This window comes from Coregonus clupeaformis, unplaced genomic scaffold (assembly GCF_020615455.1).
Source record: "Coregonus clupeaformis isolate EN_2021a unplaced genomic scaffold, ASM2061545v1 scaf3642, whole genome shotgun sequence".
In the NCBI taxonomy this organism is placed as follows: Eukaryota; Metazoa; Chordata; class Actinopteri; order Salmoniformes; family Salmonidae; genus Coregonus; species Coregonus clupeaformis.
Genome location: NW_025537096.1, coordinates 7,832 through 15,000, shown reverse-complemented (window position 1 = coordinate 15,000; position 7,169 = coordinate 7,832). Strand labels below are relative to the sequence as shown.

At 46.3% G+C, this 7,169-nt stretch overlaps 1 long non-coding RNA gene across 1 annotated transcript in view; it reads right to left on the bottom strand.

The window, feature by feature from the left end:
• The window catches only part of LOC123490294, a 29,715-nt gene extending 22,808 nt beyond the window's left edge, over positions 1 to 6,907 (bottom strand). The window contains exons 1-2 of the long non-coding RNA XR_006660878.1: positions 6,705 to 6,907; positions 5,758 to 5,810 (exon numbers count right to left, since the gene is read on the bottom strand). This is a non-coding gene — a long non-coding RNA (uncharacterized LOC123490294). The remainder of the gene's footprint in view (positions 1 to 5,757; positions 5,811 to 6,704) is intronic.
• Between the last annotated feature and the right edge of the window lie 262 nt (positions 6,908 to 7,169).

The window sequence follows — 7,169 nt, the reverse complement described above, 5'->3', positions numbered from 1 at the left end:
ATACACTACCAGTCAATACTATATATATACACTACCAGTCAATACTATATATATACACTACCAGTCAATACTATATATATACACTACCAGTCAATACTATATATATACACTACCAGTCAATACTATATATATACACTACCAGTCAATACTATATATATACACTACCAGTCAATACTATATATATACACTACCAGTCAATACTATATATATACACTACCAGTCAATACTATATATATACACTACCAGTCAACACTATATATATACACTACCAGTCAATACTATATATATACACTACCAGTCAATACTATATATACAGTACCAGTCAATACTATATATATACAGTACCAGTCAATACTATATATATACACTACCAGTCAATACTATATATATACACTACCAGTCAATTCTATATATATACACTACCAGTCAATACTATATATATACAATACCAGTCAATACTAAATACATACACTACCAGTCAATACTATATCAATACACTACCAGTCAATACTATATATATACACTACCAGTCAATACTATATATATACACTACCAGTCAATACTATATCAATACACTACCAGTCAATACTATATATATACACTACCAGTCCAAGTTTGGACAAACCTACTTATTCAAGGGTTTTTCTTAATTTGTACTATTTTTTACATTGTAGAATAATAGTGAAGACATCAAAAATATAACACATATGGAGTTATGTAGTAACCAAATCAAAATATATTTTATATTTGAGATTCTTCAAATAGCCACCCTTTGCCTTGATGACAGCTTTGCACACTCTTGGCATTCTCTCAACCAGCTTCATGAGGTAGTCACCTGGAATGCATTTCAATTAACAGGTGTGCCTTCTTAAAAGTTAATTTGTGGAATTTATTTCCTTCTCAATGCGTTTGAGCCAATCAGTTGTGTTGTGACACTTGGTAAAAGACCAAGTCCATATTATGGCAAGAACAGCTCAAATAAGCAAAGAGAAATGACAGTCCATCATTACTTTAAGACATGGTCAGTCAATACAGAACATTTCAAGAACTTTGAAAGTTTCTTCAAGTGCAGTCGCAAAAACCATCAAGCGCTAGGATGAAACTGTCTCTCATGACGACCGCCACAGGAAAGGAAGACCCAGAGTTACCTCTGCTGCAGAGGATAAGTTCATTAGAGTTACCAGCCTCAGAAATTTCAGCCCAAATAAATGCTTCACAGAGTTGAAGTAACAGACACATCTCAACATCAACTGTTCAGAGGGGACTGTGTGAATCAGGCCTTCATGGTTGAATTGCTGCAAAGAAACCACTACTAAAGGACACCAATAGGAAGAAGTGACCTGCTTGGGCCAAGAAACACAAGCAATGAACATTAGACTGGAGGAAATGTGTCCTTTAGTCTGATGAGTCCAAATGTGAGATTTTTGTCTTTGTGAGAAGCGGTGTGGGTGAACGGATGATCTCCGTATGTGTATTTCCCACCGTAAAGCATGGAGGAGGAGGTGTTATGGTGTGGGGGTGCTTTGCTGGTGACACTGTCTCTGATTTATTTAGAATTCAAGGCATACTTAACCAGCATGGCCACCACAGCATTCTGCAGCGATACGCCATCCCATCTGGTTTGGGCTTAGTGGGACTATCATTTGTTTTTCCAACAGGACAATGACCCAACACACCTCCAGGCTGTGTAAGGGCTATTTGACCAAGAAGGAGAGTGATGGAGTGCTGCATCAGATGACCTGGCCTCCACAATCGCCCGACCTCCAACGAGCTTGGAGGTGCGTTTTGGGTCATTGTCCTGCTGAAAAACAAATGATAGTCCCACTAAGTGCAAACCAGATGGGAGGCTGGGGGAGGGGGAGGAAGCAGCAAGGCAGGGGAGGGGGAGGAAGCAGCAAGGCAGGGGGAGGGGGAGGAAGCAGCAAGGCAGGGGAGGGGGAGGAAGCAGCAAGGCAGGGGGGAGGGGTAGGAAGCAGCAAGGCAGGGGGAGGGGGAGGAAGCAGCAAGGCAGGGGGAGGGGGAGGAAGCAGCAAGGCAGGGGGAGGGGGAGGAAGCAGCAAGGCAGGGGGAGGGGGAGGAAGCAGCAAGGCAGGGGGAGGGGTAGGAAGCAGCAAGGCAGGGGAGGGGGAGGAAGCAGCAAGGCAGGGGGAGGGGAGGAAGCAGCAAGGCAGGGGGGAGGGGGAGGAAGCAGCAAGGCAGGGGGAGGGTAGGAAGCAGCAAGGCAGAGGGAGGGGTAGGGGTAGGAAGTCCGGGGGAGTAGGAGGGGGATGGGGGAGCAGCAGGGGGACGGGGAGCAGCAGGGGATGGGGGAGCAGCAGGGGGACGGGGAGCAGCAGGGGGACGGGGGCAGCAGGGGGGACGGGGAGCAGCAGGGGGACGGGGAGCAGCAGGGGGACGGGGGGAGCAGCAGGGGATGGGGGAGCAGCAGGGGGAACGGGGGGCAGCAGGGGGACGGGGAGCAGCTGGGGGAGGGGGAGCAGCAGGGGGACGGGGAGCAGCAGGGGAGGGGGGAGCAGCAGGGGGACGGGGGAGTAGCAGGGGGACAGGGGAGCAGCTGGGGGACGGGGGAGCAGGTGGGGGGACGGGGAGCAGCAGGGGGGACGGGGAGCAGCAGGGGGATGGGGGAGCAGCAGGGGGGTTGGGGAGCAGCAGGGGATGGGGGAGCAGCAGGGGGGTTGGGGAGCAGCAGGGGGACAGGGGACTAGGTTGCTGCCTACTGGCTATTCAGCAGCCTGATGATCTGGGGGTAGAAGCTCTTGGCCAGTCTGACAGTGTTTCCATGATGCTCCTCCTCCTGGCCGTGTCTGATGGAAGTGGGGAGAACAGACCGTGGCTATGGTGGCTGGGGTCCCTGATTATCTTCTTGGCCTTTCTGTGACACCTGGTGCTGTAGGTGTTCTGGAGGGCAGGCAGTGTGCACTAGTGATGGGGTAAGAAGCTTCCTGAAGCGTTGAGCCTTTCCAGCCAATTGTGTCCAAAATAGATTCATTACTCAAGGCTTTGATCAACACAGTGAACACTAGTGGCACCTGCTGGTCAAAATAATTTATAGCAGCCAAATGATTATAGATGACGACCCAAACGCTGTAGCGCGTGTTCAGAGTAGCCTTTTTGTCTTCTACCAAAACCAATACCAAACCTGTCAAGTGGTTGTTCAACGAAACGACGCTTCGGATGTCATTGATCACATGCTTCTGATAAAGTGATACAGGCATCGGCACACTGCTTCGAAGTACACTGCTTAGCGATTTTGACGCATGGCTCGGAGCTCCTGGTATCAAACGTAACGTCACTAGCGTGCACACAATGGTGCGTTCAGCTGAGCATACATTTTGCCCAGGTGGGTGAGGGCAGTGTGAAGTGCAATGTCGATTGCTTCGTCCGTGGATCTGTCAGGGCGGTAGGTGAATTGCAGAGGGTGGAGTGTTTCAGGGAGGGAGGAGGTGATGTGGTCTTTGACTAGCCTCTCGAAGCGCTTCATGATGACGGAAGTGAGAGCTACGGGTCGGTAGTCATTCAGTTCAGTTACTTTCCCTTTCTTGGTCACAGGGATGATAGTGGAGCCCTTAAAGCAGGTGGGGATAACAGCCTGAACTAGAGAGAGATGTCCAAAAATGTCAGAAAACACAACAGCTAGCGGGTCTGCAGGTGCTCTGATGTCAGCTGGTCCAAACTGATTCAGATTCTGAGGCAGATTGAACCGGACCACAATAATGTCAATGGTGTGTCTATTAGGTCATTCTAAGTAATATCATTATCCTCTTGGTCAAAAGTAGTGCCCTATATAGGGAATAGAAAGCCAATTGGGACTGCAGCCGCTCTATCAATACGTCAATATGTTATAAAGAGCTTCCTGTAGCCGCTCTATCAATACGTCAATATGTTATAAAGAGCTTCCTGTAGCAGCTCTATCAATACGTCAATATGTTATAAAGAGCTTCCTGTAGCAGCTCTATCAATACGTCAATAGTGTTATAAAGAGCTTCCTGTAGCAGCTCTATCAATACGTCAATATGTTATAAAGAGCTTCCTGCAGCCGCTCTATCAATACGTCAATATGTTATAAAGAGCTTCCTGTAGCAGCTCTATCAATATGCCAATATGTTATAAAAGAGCTTCCTGTAGCAGCTCTATCAATACGTCAATATGTTATAAAGAGCTTCCTGTAGCAGCTCTATCAATACGTCAATATGTTATAAAGAGCTTCCTGTAGCAGCTCTATCAATACGTCAATATGTTATAAAGAGCTTCCTGTAGCAGCTCTATCAATACGTCAATATGTTATAAAGAGCTTCCTGTAGCAGCTCTATCAATACGTCAATATGTTATAAAGAGCTTCCTGTAGCAGCTCTATCAATACGTCAATATGTTATAAAGAGCTTCCTGTAGCAGCTCTATCAATACGTCAATATGTTATAAAGAGCTTCCTGTAGCAGCTCTATCAATACGTCAATATGTTATAAAGAGCTTCCTGTAGCAGCTCTATCAATACGTCAATATGTTATAAAGAGCTTCCTGTAGCAGCTCTATCAATACGTCAATATGTTATAAAGAGCTTCCTGTAGCCGCTCTATCAATACGTCAATATGTTATAAAGAGCTTCCTGTAGCAGCTCTATCAATACGTCAATATGTTATAAAGAGCTTCCTGTAGCAGCTCTATCAATACGTCAATATGTTATAAAGAGCTTCCTGTAGCAGCTCTATCAATACGTCAATATGTTATAAAGAGCTTCCTGTAGCAGCTCTATCCTTTACTGTCTCTAGTCTGTTACACCATACTATAATGGTCCTTTACTGTCTCTAGTCTGTTACACCATACTATAATGGTCCTTTACTGTCTCTAGTCTGTTACACCATACTATAATGGTCCTTTACTGTCTCTAGTCTGTTACACCATACTTTAATGGTCCTTTACTGTCTCTAGTCTGTTACACCATACTTTAATGGTCCTTTACTGTCTCTAGTCTGTTACACCATACTATAATGGTCCTTTACTGTCTCTAGTCTGTTACACCATACTATAATGGTCCTTTACTGTCTCTAGTCTGTTACACCATACTATAATGGTCCACTGTCTCTAGTCTGTTACACCATACTATAATGGTCCTTTACTGTCTCTAGTCTGTTACACCATACTATAATGGTCCTTTACTGTCTCTAGTCTGTTACACCATACTATAATGGTCCTTTACTGTCTCTAGTCTGTTACACCATACTATAATGGTCCTTTACTGTCTCTAGTCTGTTACACCATGCTATAATGGTCCTTTACTGTCTCTAGTCTGTTACACCATACTTTAATGGTCCTTTACTGTCTCTAGTCTGTTACACCATACTATAATGGTCCCTTACTGTCTCTAGTCTGTTACACCACGCTATAATGGTCCTTTCACCATCCCAGTGTGGGTAGAGTACAGTACATGTTTTCCAGCTGTAGATTCTATAACAACCCCATCACTCTGGCTGGATGTTGAATCTGGCTGAAGCTGCAGTCAAGCCCTGGCTAGCAAACACTCATTTCGCAGCTAGTCGTAGTGTGTGTCCTAACTGCACCCCTATTCCTCTATAGTGCACTACGAGGACTCTGGTCAAAAGCAGTGCACTATACAGGGAATAGGGTGCCATTCGGTACGCAGCCTTAAACATGTTAAAGTCTCTCTGGTTCTTTCTCGGGGACTGTTGTGTAGCCAGAGGAAACACCGAGGGACACAGAAAGCCTTTATTTCACCATGATTTAGACAGAGAAGTCACTTACCAGCTCATATCCTCCTAGTGTCTCTGCTGCTTGAAACATAGTCCAAAGGTTTACTGTTAGAGGGACAATAATAGAGGGATCAATAAGACAAGAACACCAAGACAAACCCAGCTGGCATACACTGTCTATATAATACAGTCAGTCAGTCCGTCATAACAACAACATTCAATAGTGTTGTCTTCACAAAGGGATTTACAGTCAGTCAGTCCGTCATAACAACAACATTCAATAGTGTTGTCTTCACAAAGGGATTTAAGGTGTTATTGAAATGTCAACACTTCTTACATGAAAAAGAAAACCTGTTTGTAATACTGTAATATTAACATATGAATTAGAAAGTATAGGCCAATTCCAGACTGTAGTGTCTGTCAATGACATTCTCTAAAAGGCATCTGAATATTACTGATGGACTCCAGAGAGGCTGATCAATCTGGCTTTCATCAGGATTCAATGCATTTGTCAGGATGGCCTTCTCTCTCCTCTCCTAACCCCATATCCTCCTCTCTCCTCTCCTCTCCTCTCCTCTCCTCTCCTCTCCTCTCCTCTCCTCTCTCCTCTCCTCTCCTCTCCTCTCCTCTCCTCTCCTCTCCTCTCCCTCTCCTCTCCTCTTCATCCTCTCCCTCTCCTCTTCATCCTCTCCCTCTCCTCTCCTCTCCATCCTCCTCTCCCTCTCCCCTCTCATCTCCTCCTCTCCTCTCCTCCTCTCCCCTTCATCTCTCTCCTCCGCTCTCTCCCTCTTCATCTCATCTCCTCCGCTCCTCTCCTCTCCTCTCCTCTCCTCTCCTCCCTCCTCTCCTCTCCTCTCCTCTCCTCTCCTCTCCTCTCCTCTCCTCTCCTCTCCTCTCCTCTCCCTCTCCTCTCCCTCTCCTCTCCTCTCCTCTCCTCTCTCTCACCTCCTCTCGAGGATAGAACGATAGAGGCAGTAAAAGAAGGAGGGTTCTACTTACTCTGTCTGAAGCCCAGGTAGGGATCCTCTCTATGGGCGTCTTCCTCTCCTTCATGTATTTATACAGAGCTACTAGAAAGGCTTGTTCGTCAGCAGGACAGTCCTCACCTCCTTCCCCTGTTCTTCTTTTAGCGGAGGGGGAGACCCTCTGACAGCAGCTGCTGCCTCTAGGTCCCCTGGGCCCCTCTGCCTTGGACTCAGGCTTCACCTGCAGACAGACAAGGACATGAGGGAAGAGATGAGCAGAATCAATGCAAAGTCAAATCAATACTGAAGAGCTCAGTGACTCTCAACATGTCACCGTCATAGGATGCCACCTTTCCAACAAGTCAGTTCGTCAAATTTCTGCCCTGCTAGAGCTGCCCCCGGTCAACTGTAAGTGCTGTTAATGTGAAGTGGAAACGACTCTAGGGAGCAACAACACCTCAGCCGCGAAGTGGTAGGCCACACAAGCTCACAGAACGGG